At 41.4% G+C, this 21113-nt stretch overlaps 1 protein-coding gene across 1 annotated transcript in view; it reads right to left on the bottom strand.

The window, feature by feature from the left end:
• Positions 1-20129: 20129 nt before the first annotated feature.
• LOC120374847 overlaps positions 20130-21113 on the bottom strand; it is a 37046-nt gene continuing 36062 nt past the window's right edge. Inside the window, exon 3 of the mRNA XM_039495192.1 lies at positions 20130-20182. The gene's annotated coding sequence lies outside the window, so the exon portion shown is untranslated. The remainder of the gene's footprint in view (positions 20183-21113) is intronic.

Here is a 21113-nt window from a genome sequence, read left to right on the forward strand (position 1 = left end):
AGATATACGCCCTCCCTCCACAGCATGTATCTCATGCTGGGGGACAAGGAAGGGGTTTGGATAACAGAGCAAAGATCCCCTGGCAGGACTGTGAAGAGGAGGAGTTGCTGCCCCGGGCCACGAGGGAGGCCACCCTGCTGAACAGTCCTGCAGGAGCCCTGAGAGACCCTCTGTACTAGCTCTGCTGCCATTGGAGTGAGTGAGCAGGAATGTGGCAGCAGGGGTACAGAGGGCTCCCTGCGCTGCCAAAGGGCCGGTAGGTGACACCTGATCCTTGCAGGCACAAGGTGCAGTAGAGACACTATAGTCCTGGCAAGGCAGAGCCAGGAGCACCGCCAGCTTTTTTGGTGCCCTAGGCAGCAGAAGGTCCTGCCCCAGAAATGCCACCCTGACAGAGGCGGTGGAAGGTCCCACCCCCGAAATACTGCTGACAACCGGGGCGGCCAAAGATCCAGCCGCTGCGGTCACCGCCCCCCAAATGTTAGTGCCCTGGGAGACCACCTAGGTCTCCTAATGGGTTGCGCAGGCCCTGGGCAGAGCACAGACCCCAACCAGGTCTGCAAGCAGGAGGAGGATGACATTCCTTTGGCTGTGGGGAAGGCCACCACACTGCTGAATAGCTGTACTTAAATGTTCACATTTCCACAAAATTATGGGGTTTTAGTATTTTAGATTTGTATTGATTTTAAATTTTCACAGTTGAGGGAAATTAGGGGGCATCAGATAATTATTTTATGACACTAGGCGTGGATTTCAAAAAGTTGAATCTTGATAACCATTAAGACACAAATTGTCAACATCGCATGTCAAAACAGACAAAGTCAACAGCCTTAAATCAAACTCTAAGTTCTCTTACTTTACTTTTGTAAATTTTGATTATCATCAGTGGAAATACTTCTACATCTGTTTGTTTGTAGAGTGGAATCAACGTTTACTGACATTTACCAATAAAAGCCTAATCCTTCCAAGCCTCGCTATTTGTATAATGTAACCACTGGCTGGAGAAATAGAGGAAGTGGTGTTCATAGAACACTGGAAAAGGAGTCTGAACCTCTGGGTACTAGTCCCAGCTTTGCCACAGTCTCATTTTGTAACCTTGGGGAAATTATTTACTCTGCATCTCAGTTTACCCATCTGAAAAATAAGAATAAAACATTCTTAAACTCAGCAGGGTTTAAAATTCAGGCTTAAAATTTGAAATGTACTGTGAAAATATTGGATCTAAGTAAAAAATATTGTTATTCTAAAATATAGATTAGAGTCACGGGAAAAGCAGTAAAAAGCAAAATAAAAACTTGATCAAATTATTTTGCTTAGGACAATGGCTTCTGTACAGGCATAGCAACATTTTCAAAAGAAATTGCATGGTTTTAGACCACCTGGGTAGTGACTGTGTTTGACAATGAGCCATTACAGCTCTTTCAGTGCCAATAATCTTTGTAATAAAAGCATTTGTTTTTGTAATAGACTATAATAGCTCTGCAGAAGCCATCAGAATTTCTCATATTCAAAATCCACGTACTAGGAAAAGGAGTGCGTGCCCAAAGACGACTAGGAATTTTAGAGCCATTGCAGTCTATTTTGTTAATAATAATACACGTATAAACCTTTGGGTCTTGCGACTTGGTTTGATATTACAATAATGTTTGTCATTTCTAGGCAGCTTTTTAGCATGGTACTTCAGGACAGCTCCACAAATGACAATATAAAGTGGTCAGGAATGACAGATGGATGTTTGTCAGTGTTCCTGTTCTGATTATTTTTAATCATTAATGTATTTTTGTGATGTATATGTTCCAATTCTTTGGAGTAGTGGTGTTCATTAACAGTTAATGAATGTGAAGTCATGTATTTCAGGTACAGCTTGATTCAGTAACAAGCTTAGTACAGGGGGAGAAACCCTGCAAAAGGTATGGGATATACTCAGAGGTATTGTAACAGGTGATGGAGACTTTCATTTCACCATTAGGTCACCACTTCAAGTTCTGCCCAAGATACTAGCAGCAAGCATCTGGAAAGTATTCAATGGCCAATGTGCAGTGAGTTGAGATCGGGTCTCACTTCTGGTCCACATACAAAGGTGTTTGTATGACAGAAATTCCCACAGTTAGCATGTATTTTTTTTACTGCAAGCAGGGACTGTCTCTCCTTATATGTGTCTTTATAAAACCTAGCACATTTTTGACACTCAATATCTCCTTTACTAGATACTACACAATTTATCCTAAATCCCAAGAGCCTAATTGGATCATGAATATCTTTAATCTGCCAAAGGATTGTGTTTATGATAAATTCCAACAATCCTACTTCCAGCAATGGAAAGCCTCTTTATGAGAAAGAAAGGTCAGCTCCTGTCGTACAAAATGATTTGGGCTTCAAAGACACTTTCCGTATCCTGGAAGCATAGAAAAAGCATCTTGGATAATGAAGAACAAAGTTCCTGAAGCAAGTGATATCTATCTTCTGAAAATAAGTAGGGAGCTCCCTGTAAGTGTTGCAGGTTTCACGGACATTTTGTAAAAAGGGTACAGAAAAGGTTATTTCACACTTAATTCTAGCAGAAGCAAAACAGTTTCCTGACATGCTGGTTCAAATATTTTGAAGCAAATTAGATATGGTTTTACAACATGCTTGATGGCTGCAAACTCAATTCAACCTATCACTATAATGTGGACATGTGCCTCAAAAGCTAGTTTTCAGGCTGGCACCATGAAGCAGAGAATCCTACAAGAAAGAGGAGGGGAAGGAAGAGAGAGAGAGAGTGTGTTTAAATGTGTGTTTAAATATGATCAGTGTACATGGTGCTTTACAAATAAAGACAAAGTTCCAGCCAGATGGAGTAACCCATGCAGAGAGTGCTAAAGGCCAACATTTTCAAACATGGATGGGTGCACCCTAAAAAAGGCCTGCTTTACACAGGTTGTGAATACCCGCATCTTCTATTGAACTAACGGAAGTTGAGGACGCTCAACATTTCTCAAAGGACTTGAGTCTTGCAGGATTGGGCCTAAACTCCTGACTCCCAGTGTTGTGTACTAAAACAATAGGACCATCTTTCCTGTCATGGCAAGTGCTAAATATTATTATTGGGATATTCCTTCCTGTTCTATATGCACTGGCATATATACTGGCAATAATGTATGGCTTACATAGCGTAGCTTTCATTCTTTGATGTGGGAAAAATATTATATTGTTGGGAGGAGGAGAATTCCCATTATGCCTCAATTTTCCATTTCACTGGGAGGCAGATCTTTGCAACCAGAACACGGTCCTTCCCACAAAAGAGACCTTCTGTCAAAAACTGGTCAGTTCCTTTCAAAGAGTAAAAAAAAGCAAAATCCTAGTCCTACTGAAATGGGTGGAAGTTTTTCCAGTGATTTAAGTGGGACTAGGATTTGGGCCCAAATCACTAGTAATGTCTCAAAAATAATGGACCCAATTCTCATTTGCACATTTTACACCATTCTGACACTACTAAAGGGCCTTAAAGTGAGTGTAAGTTACATTTCCACTTACTTGAAAGCCCGTTTACACTGCCAGAACGGTGTATTGTGTAAATGAGAGCCAGGCCCAATAAGTGCATTTTTGCCATATGTATAGATATTTTAAAAAATCCTAAAATCTACTAAGATCCTATATTAGAAGATCTCAGCTACATAGTTGTAAGAATCAAACATTCACTTCCTTGAAAGTTAACAATTGCCTTCTTTTTCAGCTGGCTAAACATGGATTTTCCTTTCTCACACTTGTTATCAACATGCTGGCTCAAAGATAAACAGCCTTGGAATGTCAGTAGCCCATTGAAACGAAAGTGTTCATTGCGGATTACAAACTAAATTCATACCACTTAAACACAGAGCAGACAAATTGGCTGAGAAGCCATTCAGAGTGCAAAGTGTATGTCAGTACGCTGGCAGCACAGCAGATGCCATGCATTTTGTTTTGTTATACAATAGAACCTCAGAGTTACAAACATCAGAGCTACAAACTGACCAGTCAACCACACACCTCATTTGGAACTGAAAGTACTCAATTAGACAGCAGCAGAGGGAAAAAAAAGGCAAATACAGTACAGTACTGTGTTAAACGTAAACTAATAAAAAAATAAAGGGAAAGCAGTATTTTTCTTCTGAATAGTAAACTTTCAAAGCTATATTAAGTCAATGTTCAGTTGTAAATTTTTGAAAGAACCATGACGTTTTGTTCAGAGTTACGAACATTTCAGAGTTATGAACAACCTCCATTCCCAAGGGGTTCGTAACTCTGAGGTTCTACTGCATACAAACGTAAAGAATTTTCTGAGATGATTAGAATCAGGACCGGCTCCAGGCACCAGTATTCCAAGCAGGTGCTTGGGGCAGCAATCTACAAGGGGCGGCAGTCCGTGTGTTTTTGCCACCCTAAGCAGTGTGCCGAATTGCCGCCACGGACGGCGTGGGCACTCCATGTGCCGTTAAGGCGGCATGCAAGTTTCCGTGGCAGCGGCAATTCAGCGGCAGCTTCTATGTTCAGCTGCCTGCAGCGGCAATTTGGCGGCTTCTGTCTTCCGGCTGAAGACAGAAGCTGCTGCCGAATTTACGCTGCCGCGGAAACACATGTGCCGCCTTAACAGCACATGGACTGCCTCCACCGTCCACGGTGGCAATTCGGCACACTGCTTGGGGCAGCAAAAACAATAGAGCCAGCCCTGATTAGAACACAGACATTCTAAATCTGTTTTACAGCAACTTACTTTATATAGTCCCCTCCCATCCTCCTCAAACACAAAATCCATGTCACAAAGATAGAGAACCACCTTGTACAATGATACTTATAAGAAAAACAGGGTAAATAACTGAAATTGTGGATGGCCCAGAACCAAAACCTTGTATCCAAACAGTCTTCAAACTTTGAGAGACTTTGGATCAACATCTGAGATTTGTGGTGGTCCTCACTCATCTCAGTGCTTTAATGAATATTCATTTTATATTTCATCTGTTCAGAAAAAAAGAGTAAAAAATTGCATCTTCAGTATTGGTAAGTGACCTTCAGAAGTTAGAATGATTTGTCTAAAGCTCTTCCCAAAAATTCTGGTTCCTACTTCTTTGGTCTCAGGATTCCATTGAAATTAAAAGTAACTGAACTTGGAGTCTCAAGAGGCTGACTTCAAGTTTTAGGCAAAGATTTGGGTCACTTTATATTTTCCCTGTTCACCCATCGCTGTTCTTTGATTAAGATGTTAAAATTAGGCTGAGCAGTTGCCTTTAGTGATTGGAGAAAGATAGTTTGTTCCACAACCATGAAATGAGCTAACAAAATGTTCTACCTCATAGCACTTGCTTTAGAGAACTATTGAATTTCAGTTTCAAATAGGCTTTTGGCCTAATGTAGATGAAATTCTGATATTTAGCTTCACTGTACTTTTATACATTATACAAATACTTTTGATTCCCTGTTTGAAGCTGAATAGTTGCTAATAGCCAGTTGTTAAAAAGCCATGGAAGAAATAGTATACTTTGTTTTGTGAGGTTATGACTAAGTATTGCAGTGCTGTTTGATACAAATTTAAGGTCCTTTGCACAAATATGTGGGGCTTGTTTCTCCACTGTGTTATACCAATTTGTGCCACTGTAATTCCATTTTTAATATATAATTTATTACCATCCTCCCCATCATTTAGCTTGGTTTCCATCTTCAGTTAAATAAAATTTCTAGGTGTCTGATGTTCAGTTGGACAAAAATATACACCTGACTTCATGAATATGATTAGTAGTAGACCTCTGTTGAACTTGGATCTGTATAGAAAATATTTTAAGATTCTTGTCCACAATGAGCTCAGGGCCGGATATACCAACAGCGATGTTTTAAAATATCTCCTGTAGTTTGTGGTTTTTTGTTGGTTTTTTTTTTAAATAACTAGTATAGAGGTATCAGGATCACGGCTGAGTTCTGTGCAAGATGATTCTTGCTAATCAGTTTCATTGACAGTTGAGTAGGCTGAACAATGAGTAATCTAGTCAAAACGAGAAAAAAAACTATATCCTGGACAAAGCTCTCATGAGACAAGGCTGACCTGGTGTGAAATCTAGCCATCTTTTTCTAGTGGTAATGACAGGTCTTAATCTGCTGATCACACTGTTCGCAAACACCCTTGAGATAAAACACTTCTATATACAAGAAGAGATTTTGCAGGGAAAAAATACACTTTTATTCTCTTATTTAAATAAAAGCCCTTAGCTTTCAGCAAAGTGGAAGAGTGATGGTGAAATGTGTCTAAATAAAACAGTGAGGTAAATGGGACTTTGCAACATCACATCATAACTGATTATTGCAAATAGTTTTAAATGTTTTTTTCATCTCCTTGCTCTTTCCACATCATCACAATAGTATTAAGCTGTATTCTGTTCAGTATGAAAATTAGATATTTTTAATACAAAAAAAATTTGTTTTTAAGCTGTTGCTTATTTTCTTGTAGTTATAGTGTATCTTATTTTAAATATGTACTAAACATCTTTGAAACATTCCTCCTTCTAGCATTTGTAGTGCTTGCCAAGCCACCTGACAGCAGCTTCATTGGCAGAATGAAGGGCCCTAAGGCCACCTTGACAACATGCACCACCGACTGACAGAGACCATGTTGACAAAGTGGGTTGTCACACAGACCCCATGTGTAAACATTGGCTGTGCATATTCCTGAGCTAGTTCGGAATCTGTTCAGCAGAGACCAAAGGTGATGTGGCAGGTCAAATCCTCGCAGTCAAATGGTCGCATCAGCTACAATGAAACCATTCTAAACGTCTTTAGCCGGCCACTCATCGCGCTGTAGGGTTGCTGCTGACATATTCTGATCTGGCAGTTGAGACCACAATGGACGCCTCGATGTAAGTCATTCTCTGGGGTGACTGAAGATGCCTATGTAGGTTGGGAGACCTGGATTGGCATGTAGTTTTTCCACCAATCTGGTTATAGACTCTGTGTGATGAATGTGTGGCAGAACTGGTAGTCATGGAATAGTAATGTACATTATTAAAGACGAATCATGTACACCCAGGCACACTTCCGTAATATCATGTAGTGTAGTGTTTTCTACATGATCCATTTTGTCCTCCCAGTAGTACAAGATAATCTCAAAAGACAGAAATCATCCAACACTCTTATTCTTAGATTCATAACTCCTAATTTAAGGAACATGGCATAAGAACAGCATGAAGGCCCCAAATCCGCAAATATGTACTTGATTAAATTTTTACATGTGATCTTAGTGTGACTATTCTGCAGCATTGTCAGCTCTTGGCATTTTATCATGAGTCTCACAATATTTGGTGCTTTCCTTGAAGACCCAGCTCCTGGAGGCAAGATATTACATGAGCATCTCAGCTTTCATTTTAAGAGTTTCAACACCTTGCAGTTGCGGAGTAAAGCCTGAAAATGTGAACTGAGTGCACCCTGCAGGCTGAGAAACCAGAAGGCAAATAAAGAGAACCTAAAATTGATTTCTTTTTAATTTTATGATTTTCAAGCCAAACTCATGAATTTTGAGGGGCTGATTCATGACTTTTGAATGCTTGAGGTTGTCAATATTCCATGTGCATAAAACCAAACACATGCATTAGACTTGGCAGGAGCAGAGCCTTAGATACTTTCATGATTGGCATGATGTAAATACCTAACCTAGGTAAACATTAAAAATTACATGCTTTAAAGACAGATTCTCACTTGCTTAACCAGTGAAAAGTTAGAAATTATTATTTAATGTCACTGTGATCAGCATATAGGGAAACATACATTTGCCAAAGACTAGTATAAGCATTACCTTAAAAATTAAGTGATGTTAGCCTCTCCTTTCATTGCCCTGTGTTTGCTCAGAAGCACCACTTGGGAGAGTCTTCATTATCTATAAATGGGTAAAAACAGGATGTAGAATGTACTTTCAAAAGTTCAGAGTTGCTCCTTATCTGGACATACATAGCCCTAGAAGACAATTAAAACACTACTGAGAGAACCTGTCAATTAGACTTGGATGAGGTGATTAGGTCCACAGCATCCTATGCCTTTAAAGAAACACATTTTAGCTAAGTAATGTTTGAAAAGTGTTTTGCAGACAACTAGAGCTTGATCTTTAACGGTTATGCAATGCCGGTCCTTTTATTATTTAATTAAATCCTCATCCAACCCACATTCATATAAACAAGCTAAAATGATGTGATTTTGCTGCAAGGCAAGGAGGTGGAATGGAAAGGCAATCTATTCATTTAATTTTTAAAATAAGGTTGGCACTCATGAATTAAGCAATGACTTTACCATAGAAAATCTTTGCCATTAAACAAGGACTCACTGTAGAATCTGAAATCCAGACTGGTTTTAATAAAATGTCTCTGATTTGAAAAACAGATCTGTACCATGCTGAGGCTTAATATTGCTAGAAAGACATTTGGCTCTTGTTTAGCTTTGTGGTCACTGGGCCTCAGGTACTTGAGGATGAACTTCCTTGTGTCAACCAGGGCACTTCTGCCAAGTCTCCTTATGCAGCAGCCAAGAGATGTGATCTCATCTGCCTGGGTATTCTTTGAGTTCTCTCTTACCTCTTTTATTTCTGATCTCTCTCTCTCCATTAAAAATATCCCTATCCTTCCCCCGTCCCAAGTAGTGATGTGCCCTTCATACAATTCCAGATGCTTTTCCGCAAACAGCAGGACTATGTAGCTGCCTTTGAAGGATAACATTACATTGCACAGACAACTAGTGTATTTAGCCTAAAAGTTAGGGTGTTAGCCTTGGTGCCCTGGCCAAATGCCAACTTGGATAACTGCATTTCTCCTCAAATCCCCTTTCACTTCAATTTCATACATCATCCTTCACTTCTTATCCTAAAACTGTTTGAGCTAACGCACGAGAACATGACAGGATGGGAGAATTTGGTTAGGGAAACATAGGTATATAAGGTTTCTAATTCTGTAACACTGCTTGGTAAAAGCACACCAAAACCTAATATATAATAATGTACCCAGACAGAGCTATGTTTGGCAATGGGCCCATGCACAGGGGATTGAGATGAGGGCTCTCCCCTTCACCCTCCAACTGAAGAGCAGATCCACACAGGCTGCTTCAGTCTAATGGCTGAGTTTATACTTTGTGGGCCACTCCAGGGCTGAATGTAACCTCTCTATTCAGTGGGTGCACTATACTAAACTTCTGAGTGAGCACCAACCACCTGCAGTGGCACCCCCACCCTGCCTCATAGCCCTAATCCCAGTCTGGTATGTAGAGGAGGCCTGGGCAGGGAGCCATGGAGATCGAGCCTGCCCTGCACTCACACCAGAGCAGCAGCTCCTGTCTAGCTCCCTGCGCCAGGTGTAGTGACCTGACCCACAGAGCTGCAGTACCACTCAAGTTTGGCCATGAGGTTCCTACACGCTGGGAGAAGTATATGTTTGCCTGGTTTTGCACCCTTGATTTTATTATTTATGTGGGTGCAATTGAACCCATGGGCTGCTCCCCTTGATATCCTATCCCATTCCCATGAGGGCATGAACTCCTGAGAATCTGCATAGCTGTGGGTTCTTGGATATGGAGGGGGTGTTTGCCTTCTCCCCAAGTTTCCCTTTCTCTGCATCATAGAGCCACACTTGACTCTCCTGCCAGGATGAGCTCTGCAGCCATAGAACAGGCACCAGGACTTGCTTCAGTTTGATTTGGATATAAAAGGAAAAATAAAAAACATTTTTATCCAAAATAATATTCAACTATTGGGACACTAGAAAATAATGCAGATACTGATGTGCATTTTGGAATCAATAACAAGCATGATTTCATTAACTATGCAAAACCTAATGAACACAAAAAGGAAATAAACAGGCACTGCAGTACAGTAACAGGAAACGAACCACAGTCTTAACTAAAAAATGCTGGCTGGGAAGCAAGCTATTGTCAGAGCTTGGAGAGTTCAAATCCCTCTGCTGCAATGACTGGCTTGGCATACTGGCTAAATGGACAATTGGCCTATTTATGGCAAGGGAGGCAGCTCAGATGTATTAAAGCTGTGCACCACTTACAGAAGATGATCAGTCAGTTGAAGGTTAGTAGTAGTAAAGTGCTTATCTGTGTTTGACGCCAATGAAGATTTACTAATATTTTAAAATGCCAAGTCTAGATTTGTCTGTTTTAACTGATGAGTTTGCTCATCTTAGGGTATTTACTGAATATGTTATACCTAATGTAAATTGAGCAACATCTGCATCTCTTTTTTCTTTTCTCTTGTGGTCCCCCAAAGTTCTTCTTTTGTGTATAATGACCATGACTTACTTTACTATGAGGGAAGATTTGAAAATAAATTGAAAATGGAGGTGGTAGTCAGTGTCCAACCACCGTCTTTGAAATGGTGGCGAACATGGTTTGGTGCTGTCTGCAATTGCAGTTGGACTGTTTTTAGCACACAGTTTCAGCTACACACACTGTTGGCACCCATTGTCCATGATGGGTAAGTTCCTGTTTACTCTAGGGACATTTTCTCATCGTTGCTAAATTAGGCTCAGGTCTACTGGTTTTAGCAATATTGGGAGCCTGAAGTATCATTATGTGGATTAGATCTGCTCTGAGCTGGAGTACATGACAAGGTGTTAAAAGTGCCAGTAGCCTGCCAATACCAGGACTTCTAATGTTGCTAAACCCTGTGCAGATGAACTATTTCCCTTAGTGTAGATAGGGCTATAAGGTTGACAAAATTCATAATGATGTGGGACACATTGGAGAGAGCCCAGGGCGAGCAATAAAAATTATACAAGGTTTAGAAAACCTGATCTATGAGGAACGGTTAAAAAACTAAGTATGCTTAGTCTTGAGAAAAGAAGACTGAGGAGGGACTGATCATAATCTTCAAATATGTTAAGGGCTGTTATAAATAGGATGTTGCTCCACTGTCTTCCATGTCCACTGAAAGTAAGACAAAAAGTAATGGGCTTAATCTGTAGCAAGGGAGATTTAGGTTAGATAGTAGGAAAAACTTTCTAACTATAAGGACAATTAGCCCTGGTCTATACTACGAGTTTAGGTCGAATTTAGCAGCAATAGATCGATGTAACCCTGCACCCGTCCACATGATGAACCCATTTTTGTCAACTTAAAGGGCTCTTAAAATCAATTTCTGTACTCCTCCCTGATGAGATTAGCACTGAAATTGACCCTGCTTGGTCGAATTTGGACGCAATTCAACCGTATTGGCCTCCAGGAGCTATCCCAGAGTGCTCCATTGTGACCGCTCTGGAAAGCCATCTGAACTCAGATGCACTGGCCAGGTAGACAGGAAAAGCCCTGTGAACTTTTGAATATAATTTCCTGTATGGCCAGCGTAGCGAGCTGATCTGCACAGGTGACCATGCAGAGCTCATCAGCACAGGTGACCATGGAGTCCCAGAATCGCAAAAGAGCTCCAGCATGGACCGAATGGGAGGTACTGCATCTGATCACTGTATGGGGAGACGAATCCGTGCTATCCGAACTCCGTTAAAAAAGACGAAATGCCAGAATATTTGAAAAAAATCTCCAAGGGCATGAAGGACAGAGGTCATAACAGGGACCCGCAGCAGTGCCGCGTGAAGCCTACCAAAGAACCAGAGAGGCAAACGGCTGCTCTGGATCAGAGCCCCAGACAGGCCGCTTCTATGATGAGCTGCATGCCATTCTAGGGGGTGCCCCTACAACTACCCCACCCCTGTGCTTCCCTCCTCCCTCACCCCTCCCGGGCTATCTTGACAGTTATCCCCCCATTTGTGTGATGAATTAATAAAGAATGCATGAATTTGAAACAACAATGACTTTATTGTCTCTGCAAGCAGAGATCAAAGGGGGGAGGGGAGGGCGGTTGGCTTACAGGGAAGCAGAGTGAACCAAGGGGGCGGGTTTTCATCAAGGAGAAACAAACAGAATTTTCACACTGTAGCCTGGCCAGTCATGAAACTCGTTTTCAAAGCTTCTCTGATGCACAATCTTCTAACCGCCCAGGTGTATGGCTGCGTGTAATCAGCGGCCAGGCAACTTGCCTCAACCTCCTACCCCACTATAAATTTCTCCCCCTTACTCTCACAGATATTGTGGAGCACACAGCAAGCAGTAATAACAATGGGAATGTTGGTTTCACTGAGGTCTAACCGAGTCAGTAAACTGCGTCAGCGAGCTTTTAAACATCCAAAGGCACATTCTACCACCATTCTGCACTTGCTCAGCCTATAGTTGAACTGTTCCTTACTACTGTCCAGGCTTCATGAGCCATGGGAGCAAGGGGTAGGCTGAGGTAGGTGCGACCCTGCAGTGCTGCTGACTGGGAGAGCAGCCTGAGGCAGAAGCCTCCAGCTGGCATGATATTCCAGGCAGGACTGAATCTCCATTAGATGAAACTTAAAGAAGAGAATGACCTGGAGTAATTCTCATTTTTGTCCAGGCACCCCCAACCGACCTCACCGAGGCCGGACAGAAGCACTCATGTCTGCCCAGGTGCCCCCGACCAACCTAACCAAGGTTGGCCAGGAGTACCCATGGGGTGACGACGACGGCTAGCAGTCGTATTGCACCGTCTGCTGTCTGCAAGGCAAAGCAAGGGGATGCTGCTGTGTAGCACTGCAGTACTGCATCTGCCAGCAGCACCCAAGAGACGTACGGTGACAGTGAGCTGAGCGGGCTCCATGCTTGCCATGTCGTCTGCATGGGTAACCCAGGAAAAAAGGCGAGAAACAATTTTTTGCCGTTGCTTTCATGGAGGGAGGGAGGCCGGACGACACGTACCCAGAACCACTCGCGACAATATTTTTGCCCCATCGGGCATTGGGAGCTCAACCCAGAATTCCAATGGGCAGTGGAGACTGCGGGAACTGTGGGATAGCTACCACAGTGCAATGCTCCGAATGTCGATGCTAGCCTCGGTACTGTGGACGCAAACTTAATGCGCTTACTGGGGATACACACAATTGACTGTATCAAATCAATTTCTAAAAAAATCGACTTCTATTAAATTGAACTAATTTTGTAGTGTAGACATACCCTTAAGTACTGGAATGGACTACCAAGGGAGGTTTTGGAAGCCCCATTTTTAGAAGTCATTAGGAACAGGTTATACAAATACCTGGCAAGGATGCTCTAGGTTTACTTGGTCCTGCCATAATGTGAGGCAATTGACAAGAACTAGATGAGTTCTCAAGGTCCCTTCCAGACATACCTTCCTATGATTCGATAAGTCCAAGAAATCTAGACCTCCTATCAAAGAAGTGTTAGTAAAATAAAACATATTTTTTTAAAAATACACACACCATAGAACTAACCAGACAGTTGCTCAACATCACTTCTCATTTACTTTTTGTTGCATCATCCTATAGCTACACATTTCCTATTTAGACTGTAAGCGCTTCATGGGAGAAGAGGCCCTTGTCTTTAGCTTTAGGGCAACTGCATATAAATAAAAGTAATGCACAGTGAGGTGTAGCATGCATCAGATATGAGAAGCTGGCCCCATGTATCCCAGCGAATGGTTCTTCATAACACCACTGAGATGTCTATACAGGAACCAGTTGGCGGAAGCTTGTAAGCCCTCAGAGTGTAAATAGAGTCTGAAAGAGTGAATGAGAGACAGATTCCCTTTAGAACTGCTGAATGCAACTAACAGTGGATAGTACATAGTTAACAGCAAGAATATACTTCATCATTTAGAGATCATGCCAGGTGCAAAGAGCTGGCCCATGAAAGTTACCATGGAGACTATTAGAAAATGTGGGAAATTTAAAATCAGTACTTAGTTCATGTTATCACCACAAAATATGAAATATTAAAGCCATGCATAGCAATGGTATGCAGAAAGCTAATTATATAAAATGTCAGCTACAATATTGAGATTAATAGAATTTTCTGAGATAATTCAAGTAATCCAATTGCTATTACAGGCGAGTCTCGTCTTACATGGGGGTTCCGTTCCGCGGTTAGCGCATAAAGCAAAAACCGTGCATAGTCAAAATTACATTGAGTTGAATGGCAGGCGGAATCGCCCGCACTACAGAAAAAGTATTTAAATTGTTATTTTTCTCTCTTTTTTTTTTTTTTGCCGACCGCGTAAAGCTGAAATCACGCATGTTAAATGCGCATAAGATGCGACAGACCTGTATACAGGAAATTCATTTTCTATACATATACAACTGAAACTGCCTCAACTGCTAAACAAAAATCCATTCAATTATGGTTTCTTTCATTTTCCACTTTATAATGGTGATCTTAGTTGCTCTTAAGGCCATCAATGCCTAATTAGTCAATCATTAATCTCCAGGAAATGCCCTGTGCCTCCACTGTTATTGCTTAAATAAATACATAATGTCATAACATGTACTGGCTAGAATCTACCTAGGATGCATAAAAATTAGAAAGTGAATTTCATAATTTGTGATTAAGGCCTTTTATTCAGTTACATCACCATGGAATAACAAGTCCCCATTGCAAACCATCTCTGAAAGTAGCTCTACCTTATAAGAAGAAAGAAAATTCTTATTCTTATGCAAACAAGAAGATGTGAATCAGAACTATTGGGAGTGTGATATCATTCTGAGAAGCAATATCTCTCTTTTAAAACAACCCATGTAGAATGACTAATCCTAATCACAGATCATGTTCTAACATCAGTTTTTAAATAGTCTCTAGTGAAATCAAGTAAGGCATTCTCCCTTAAAAAATACTAGGATTCACTAATTCCAAGACCAGAACAGACCATTGTGATCATCTAGTCTGATTTCCTGTATAACATAGGCCATTGAGCTTCCCCAAAATAATTCCTCAAGCATATCTTTTAGAAAAACATCCAATATTAATTTACAAATTGTTAGTGACAGAGAATTTACCACGTACCTTGGTAAATTGTTCAAGGTTTTACTCATCCTTATTTCTTCATAGTTCAGATACAGCTACAGAAAAGTGGTCCAAAAAAAAAAAAAGGAATTACAACTAGTTTCAAGATATACTTTCTTTCAGTGGCAAAAAATAATGCATATTCAAAAAAATATTCGTCTATTACTTCTTGACTCCACCCAGTTAAAAGACTTTCTAGGCTGAATCATGGCCAAGTAAAAATGAGCAACTCGCAACTACACTTTCCCCATATATTAATGAATCTGTTTTTTTGATTAACTATTTTTAAAGAATAATGAAAACTGAACAAGGAAAGTAAACAAATGAGCCACAGATAGTACATGATTGCTCTGTTTACTTTTTGTGGTAATTCAGATAGAAGTGCTGCCCTAGAATACCTGTATGCAGCTCTCCTTAACTTCATTGAAAGTTGTGAGTGTGCCCCTGATGACAGAATTTGGTTCTAAGATTTAAATAGGAGGTTATTGGTATAGTATTATGAGATCACTTCTGAAATACACAGCCAGAATAAAAGCTAAGGAATACTAGAAGTAAAGTTGGCTCTCCATTTCAGCCTTAGGGCTTGGCTACACTTGAGAGTTGCAGCGCTGGGAGTTTACAGCGCTGGTCATCCAGCTGTGTAGGAACAGCGCTGGTGTGTGGCCACGCTCACAGCTACCAGCGCTGGTGTGTGGCCACATTTGCAGCGCTGTTGGGAGTGATGCATTATGGGCAGCTATCCCAGCGTTCAAGTGGCAGCAACGTGCTTTTCAAAAGAGGGGGGGTGGGGTGGGGTGTAGTGTGACAGGGAGCGGGGGAGAGAGAGAGAGTGGATTTTTGAAGCCAACACTGTGCGTTAGCTTCCTGCCTTGCAAAATCAGAAAATGTTCCTGACCCCTTACTCTTAACTCTTAACTGCAAACAGCCTGCATCCAACAGACTCCCTTTCTCCCCTCTGCCCCCGCTGTTTCTCTGTCAAGCAAACATCACTCCCTGCCTGCCTCATTCACAGGGGTTATCTCATTTGATTGTTCACAGTCAGGTACAGATTGATCACAGCAAACAGGAGCTGTGTTTGTTTTTCAGATAAGCAGCTCCCGGAGCACCGGAGCTCCGAGTTCACAACAAAACAAAGAGAGGCTGCATAACAAAACAAAGAGAGTAATTTAGTTAAAAGCATTCTGGGATATCTGCTAATACCCTGGAGGCCAATAACAGCGCTGGTGTATGTCCACACTTGATGAGCAGCGCTGGATCACCAGCGCTGCACTCGCTACACCCCAAGCAGACCAGGTGTTCAGCCAGCGAGTTGCAGCGCTGGATGTGCCTTGCAGGTGTGGACAGTTACTAAGTTGCAGCACTGGAAAGCCTCCACCAGTGCTGCAACTCTCAAGTGTAGCCAAGCCCTTATAGCACAAATCTGTCAAATGACACACTTTAGTTTTGCTAAAAGCTTAGCTTCCAGGTCACAGAATTATGAAGTTTCAATATAAGGCTGTATTCAATGGGTGGCATGCACGGAACAGTGGCAATTGCATCTGTACAAAAATTCTGGCACCACTGACGTCAAGCCAATTGATGAAGTTTCCTTTATCAGTAGTAACACTCAAAGGGCAACGCAACCTCCATTCTATTGAAAAGGGTCTAATTCTGCAAGATACTGGGCTTTGAGAACTCTCATTGGGCCAAATTTATGTTTATACCTGTGTATATCTGGACTAACTCTACCAAAGTCATTGAGTTACTCTGTTTGTGCTGGTAGAGCGGAGAGCAGAATTTGGCACAATGACTTCAGCATGGGTTGAGTGTACACAGAACCTTGCAGGATTTGATCCTCATAGCAGCAGCATGGTATTCTGAAACTCTGCACAGGAACAACATGCATAGTATTTTTTAATCTAATGTCAGTTCAATTTAATGGCCTATGCCAAAGTATAACAGAATTATTTATATCTTATACCTGCCTTTGCCTTTTCACAAGAAAAGTCCTTATTGGGCAAGTACGAACAAAAACAGAATCTTTTAAAAAGCAATATATTGAGTATTTTTCACACCCTGGCAACTAATCAGGGCATTTAATGTTATTAAATATACTAACTTCCATGTCACAGAATTATGAACCCTTCTAATGCAAAAAATATTCAGGGCAATTGCCTTCCACAGAAAAACATAGCATACAGACACTATCTCCAGGGGAAATCTCAGTTAACAGTGGCATCCTCTTCTAGGAACAGCACATGCTGAATGTGATGATGTTTTTATCTCTCTTCAGCATTTCAATACAAAGTAGTAACTTTGAAGTAAATGTAAATTGATAATTGTAATATACAAAATACAGTAAGCTGCATCACATTTAATTCTTTAAGGCCCTTATCTAGAGATCATTGAATGGATCAGGCCTTATGCCAAGAAATTCTCACAGAGGTTGGGGAGTGCTTTAGTGTAACTCACCCAAAAGGGCAAATCTTTTGGTATCCCATGTCCACTAATCGCACAATTTACATTCTGCCATAAACATCACTGCAACAGTGTCTGAGTCACTTATCTGGAAATTAGTAGGGTACTTTCACATTTACTTTAGATGTTCTTTTTAGAATTAATACAAATATTGCAGCTCGAACCCAGTAACCAACTCATTTTTTTATGATTCCTCTATCTCTGAAGGTATGAATAATACTGACGGTGCACAATCATCATGTCTAATGATCAACCAAAAGAGATGATTTCATAGGATGTTTCAGATTTGTCAGAGATGGGTAAACACTGGCATTCTAGAAAACACAACTGGATTCAGATACATTTCCTTTCCATGCCAGTGAAGGTTCTTATTCAAAAACAAATCTATTTATCACTTCCTGACACTGCCGTTGGGCAGGGTATCCTGCTACAGGGTGGAGCATCAGATTGTTCAAGGAAAACTGGCCGCTGGCCAATGGAAATTTCATATTTTATGGAGCCTGCTGCTATTTTGCAGTGATTCATAAACTTCAGCAGTGCTAGGTATGGCATGTGCGAATAGAAAAATAATGTGCCTTTTCATCCAAAAAGAAATGGCTATTTAGAAGAGCTCAAATACATGGCTCCTGTCTCTGTATTTTCCTGTGCCATGTATCATGAGTTATATGATGATGTTCGTCCATCGTATTCGAAGAAGACCTTAACATCTAGCAGGTTGTGAGCTGTCCACAGTGCATCCGCAGGTGGCTGGTAAGGCCAATACGGGCACGGAATGTTCTGCCTGTATTATATTTCTATATATATTTCTATATATTTCTATTGAAATACAAAGTTTATTAAATGTTTTGAAATTCCTAATGTGATCACTTTTGTGTTGTTAAACATAGTTTATGTTTAGTGCATTTAAATTTAAATGTTGAAACCATATGTTAAATGTTTCATATAGGGAGCTTTGTTGCAGACAATTTATTTTATTCCTGAATTTCTGGCCAAAAAAATTCCTTCAGTGGCCTCTGTAGTTTTCTCTTCTAATACATTTCCTCTTCCTTACCCTCTACTGCCTCTTGTTATAAGATTTCCATCCTTCTTTCTTCCCATCACTTCCACTTCACCCCTCTCTTTCAGAAATCTTAGTCCCACTTCCATTTTATGATCTGCCAGATGCTTTATTCAAATGAGTTTTCCCCTAGCCCAACTCTCCCCAAGCTTTCAAGCTTGCCTTTAGGATGCACACTTCCAAACCTTTTCTACACCCCACAGCCAGATACATTCCCCCCATTTCCAAGCTTATGCTCCCTCTGAACTTTTGCTGCATATTCCAGAAACCCATTTTGACCTTTCAGTTTCCCACTCCCTGAAACTCTTCACTCTCAGACCCTAGCTTCAAAACCATCATCCTAACTCCATTTCCACACTGCGTCTCCTTTTCTCACTCTTCCCAACCTGTAGGCTATGATAACAGCTGCCTCCTCTCATCCTTTCATCAATTCCAGGCTCTATCCCCCACCTCCCAATTTTCCCCTTGTGACGTTATTGACATGAACTGTGATCGTTGCAACCAACCTTCTATAGTGGCACCAAATCTTGTAAAAAGGAGGTCAAGTGAGTTGTCTATGAGAAGGTTATGATTTGCTGGTTATGATTATGCTATCTGTATGCATGTATCATTTTTGTATTTAAAGTATTGACTCTATACTGTCTGTAGTTCAACTTGTGCTATGCTTCTTGGTGACACCCCAGACAATTTGGCATCAGCACTCACTAGCCTGCTTGATGGCCCATTAAGGACCATCAGCTATACAATTGACCCATTGAGAGAAGGCAGATATACCTTGTGACTCAGCAAGGCATGCAGGAACATGCCTATGGACAGAACTCTAATGTTTTTCCATGCCATGTGCTGGGTAGCTTGTGTTTGGAACAAAGGAAGCACAAGCCACATGGCAAAAGGACTATAAAAGGCAGCCGCATATCTCCATTTTGTCTTCAATCCTGCTTCCTACCTCTGGAGGAACTTTGCTACACTGAAGCTCTGAACAAAGGACTGAATGACCCATCCAAGCTGTGGATGTACTCCAGAGACTTGATCTGTGCCTGTAGTTTATTCCATCACTGCTACAAGCCTGAACCAAGAACTTTGCCATTACTGTATGTAATTGATTATTTTAACCAATTTTAGCTCTCATCTATATTTCTTTCTTTTTATGAATAAACCTTTAGATTTTAGATTCGAAAGGACTGGCAACAGCATGATTTGTGGGTGAGATCTGACTTGTATATTGACCTGGGTCTGGGGCTTGGTCCTTTGGGATCGGGAGAACCTTTTTTCTTTTACTGGGGTATTGGTTTTCATAACCATTCATCCCCATAAGGGGTGGTGCTGGTGGTGATACAAAGGAACTGGAGTATCTGAGGGAATTGCTTGTATGACTTTTGGTTAGCCAGTGGGGTAAAACCAAAGTCCTCTCTGTTTGGCTGGTTCAATGTGCCTTAGAGGTGGAGAACCACCAGCCTGGGGCTGTGACTGCCCTGCCCTAAGCAATTTGTCCTGAACTAATACTCTCAGTAGTGTCCCACCAAAGGCCGCGTCGTTACACCCGTCTCCTTTCAAGTGCCCGCCATGTCTTCCCACTTTGCTTCCTCTCCTCCTTTAGCCATAACTTAAAGTCCTGGCTATCCCTCTTCCTCAGTCTCAGTCTGTGATCCCTTGATAGTGACTGTCATACAGATAATACAACATAAAACTATATTGTACCATAGCATTCTACAGAAAATAATGATGTTCAGGAATGCGTTTGACAGCAAAGAGCATTCCTTTTTACCTGCTTTCCTTTGGTTTTGTAAAACTGCACATCAAAAGCCAAAAGTAATGTACCTGGTAAGAGAAGTCAGGGAGAAAATTATGCTGGTATTATAGTGATAAGAATGTTGAAGAAACTAGCATGCATAATGGTAAATGTCATCATGTAGTGTCACCTGTACTTATTAAGTACATTAGTACTAGAGCTAGGATTGACCCAGGCCTGGTCTACACTACAGAGTTAGGTTGACATAAGGCAGTTTATGTCGACTTAACTCTGCAAGTGTCTATACAAAAAATGTAGCACCCCTGATGGAACTCGCCCACTATACTGATTTAATAACTCCACCTCTGTGAGAGCCGTAGCACGCACTTAGGTAAATGTAATTTGGTTGACACAGTGCCAATGTAGACACTGCATTATTTACATTGACTGTTGCTGCCTTTCAGAAGCCCTCCCACAATGCCCCACACAGATAGTTCAATCGGTGTAAGCACTCCTGGTGAGGAGGATGCACACTGCCGACACAAGGAGTGTAGTGTGGAATGCAAAAGTGATTTTATTACTGCGGTGGCCGTACGTCAATGTAACTTAGGTCAACCCGCCCTTAGGCCAAGTCTACACCATAAATTTACATTGGCACAGCTGCACTACTGTAGCGCATCTGGTGAAGAAGCTCTAAGCTGATGGGAGAGCTCCCGTCAATTTAATAACTTTACCTCAGCGAGAGGCAGTAGCTATTGTTGTCAGACGCTACCGGTGTGGTGCTCTGCTCTGTTCAATGTTGATATCAATCGGCTGTGTGCGTGTGTTCCCTCTGTGTGCTGCCCCAGCTCTGCGCAGATAGCTGACACAGCAGATCCCGAGAGAACCCCCAATGACCACAGACTCTAGTAAGGTACGAAGGCACGTCGGCCAGGTTTATTGTCAAAGAGAAATTAAGAAATTAAGTTACACAGTAACTACAAATTGGGCAAACAAATTCCCTGTTAGTACCAGTCATAA

Source organism: Mauremys reevesii, linkage group 11 (assembly GCF_016161935.1).
Source record: "Mauremys reevesii isolate NIE-2019 linkage group 11, ASM1616193v1, whole genome shotgun sequence".
Classification (NCBI taxonomy): Eukaryota; Metazoa; Chordata; order Testudines; family Geoemydidae; genus Mauremys; species Mauremys reevesii.